Raw genomic sequence first — 2,974 nt, 5'->3', positions numbered from 1 at the left:
CGCAGGTGCTGGTCCCAGGCTCTAGCTCCCCTGGCTGCAGATCCAGAAGGAGCCAGGCAGGGTTATTTTGCCCCATGTGACGCAATTTGCTTCTCAACAAAGTCCATGTCCAAGAACGTCCGCTGAGGCAAAAAGCGCTGGCTCAAATTTGCACTGCTTCTATTTGAGCTGCTGCAAGTGCCCATGCTTGCATGTGTGGACGCACCCCAGATGGCCTGGCTGTTCACAGGAGTACTCTTCCTAATGCTTTCTCCAGCCCAGATTTATATATCTGAGGTTTAACCCCTTCCCTGGGAGACTGTTTCAATTACCTATACAGCTTGCTGACAGAAAGATTGTTTGATTCTCCCCAAATTTTGTCTGTTTAATTTCAACATATCCCTAATTATAACCCTTATGCCTGCAATGGTCCTACTTTGAGCAGGGAAGGGAAAGGGGGCAGGGACAGAGAATGGGCAAACCAAGCAAGGAACTTTTCCTTCTTTTATACAATTGAGCAAGAGCCTTGAGCAACAGCAGTCACTGTGTACTATGTGCTTTATAGAGTTCAGAAACTGCCGTTTCACTTCCTTCAGAAAAGTTGTTGAAAAAGGGACATAGAGTAGGTGGGACAATAGCCCTGGGTCCCTACTTAAGGATCAGCAATAAGATGCCGAGGAAGAAAAATCTGCTCTACCCCAGCATCTGGCACAAGCTGCACACACTCCTGTGAGCAGAGTAGTCTCACAGACAGCACGAGTGCCTGGAGTACGGTTACTGTACGAGACAGTACCACTGGAAATGACCTGGTGGTTGTCGTATCTTAAATACCTAGGAAGCCATAGTCAGTGAGAAGTGGCTGTACTAAGTGTTTGTTATGGAGATGATGGGACTGACTGTACTAATATATGTTAATTGTTTTTCTTTCACACAGCTCTTAAATGACAAAAAACAGCCAACCAACCAAAAATAACCCCCCAAAACAGGTAGTGAGGATGCCATAATTTTTACTTATTCAAAACTGATAGTGCCATTACTTCCATATGTCTATTATGATGCTGTATCTGAATTGCTGTTAGTCAAAATGCCTTTTCCTGGGATGCCTCTTTCCCAGTCGGAGCAGAGACAGAAAGCTTGTTTCTGGGAAGTCAGGGACTTGAATGTGACTTGTTTTTGTATGTATTCATTAGTCCATGGCTTAATGCCAGTATGCTAATGTATTGCAGTCCATCCATATTGAAAAAAACAAAGCCACATACGCCAGCCAGACCCTTGACAAAATGTCCAAGCTGTTTGATTGATTCCCATACAGTAAAGAGGACTGACCTTGGCAATGTGATCAGCAGTTTGGATAACAGCTCCACATTCAAGCAGTGCTGAGTTGAGCCTTTCCCAAGAAGAGGCAATTCTGAAATGGCCAATCCCAGTGCATAATCTACAGTATTTTTGTGGGACACATCACATCCAGTGATTTAGAAATGAGAGGGAATAAGGATGAATGATTATCACAGTGTTTGTCTTGCCATCTGCTGATGCATCACTGATGTCTGTTCATACTCAAGAGTACAGACAAAATTATTTGCTTTGCTGATGAATGGGAGATAATATTTTAAGCCATTGAGGGGGAAGTTTATTCCTTAGCTTGTTGTGAAGAAGGTGCCAGATATGTGATGATTAGATACCAGATATGTGATCATTAAAAAGTCAGAGTTTAAAAATATGACTGGGAAGTAGTCACTAATTCTTGGTCACTGGGCGTCAAATATTAATGAGGCATTGATTTGAGCATCCATTTTCCTTAGGTGTGCATAGCTGCATGACAGAGATTTGATATCAGTAGGCGCATCCACAAAGGCCAGTGATGTGTTTTGGAGCATGGAGAGACTAGCCCCTCCAAAAGACACCACAAAGCCTACAGAGTAGATTCATTCATGCAGCTATTTTTCCTGCAATTAGTTTTTGCACATTCTTAAATGTTACTGAGCTGAATGCCCAAGTATATAGGAGATGCAGAAAAAGAAACACTGTACCACTAGCAGTAAGCAAAAGGTTGACATGGTGTGCAATGATTATCCAAGGGAAACAGTGAGACAGTTTTCTGTGTACTGAGCTATATGCGCTGTCAATAAGAAATATTTTCCCAGGACTGCAAGGTCACAGGAGAATGTTGTCTTCATTGTTTCAAAACTCCTGCCTGTGCAGAATAATACCAAATCATCAGCATACACAAGTTTTGAATTTTTTTTTTCTGGTAAGTTAGCAATATATGAACTGAATAAGACAGGAGCAAACACAGCATGTTGCAGAGTGCTCTTCTTCAGTGTGTGCATGAGACTCCATTAACCAGTGAACAGATTACAGGAACATCTAACTGCACAGAATGCCCATTATGAAGCAAACAAGCTGTGATTGACATTGGAGTTTCAGTACCAAATTGTGGTGCCATACTGCATTATGATCTGTGGTAAGATCAAGGAACATTGCCCTGCACTTTTTATTTGCTTCAGGGGCTGATTCTATGTAATTTGTAGCAGCATGTGTAGAAGCCAGTCTGTTTTTTTCAACAAAATGCTTTTTGCTATTAGTTTAATTCTTCCAGAGATGATACTATATTTACTTGAAGACAAAATGTCCCTGAATGTAAGATGATCCCCCAATAATTAGATTCTATATATAGAAAATACATATATTTATTATAGTGTTCCATGTATGGAATATAATTATTGGAGGATCATCTTAAATTCATCCCCCCATTACTGAAGGTGGTAGGGGGAGAGGTGATGAGGGGGGCAGTAATGGGTCAGGTGGTGGGGGGATAGATAGTGGGGGAGGCAGTAGGGGGAGCTTGTAGGTAGGGCAGGCAGGAAACAGTAAAGGTGCAGGAAGGGGTGGCAGCATTGGGGTAGGCGGTGTGGTGGTAGTGGGGTAAGCAGTGAGAAAGGCAGGCAACTCGCTCCCTGCTGCCTGTCCCCCCCACCTACCCCCCATGGTGCCA

Source organism: Alligator sinensis, unplaced genomic scaffold (genome assembly GCF_000455745.1).
Source record: "Alligator sinensis unplaced genomic scaffold, ASM45574v1 scaffold1416_1, whole genome shotgun sequence".
In the NCBI taxonomy this organism is placed as follows: domain Eukaryota; kingdom Metazoa; phylum Chordata; order Crocodylia; family Alligatoridae; genus Alligator; species Alligator sinensis.
This window is presented reverse-complemented; position numbering follows the sequence as displayed.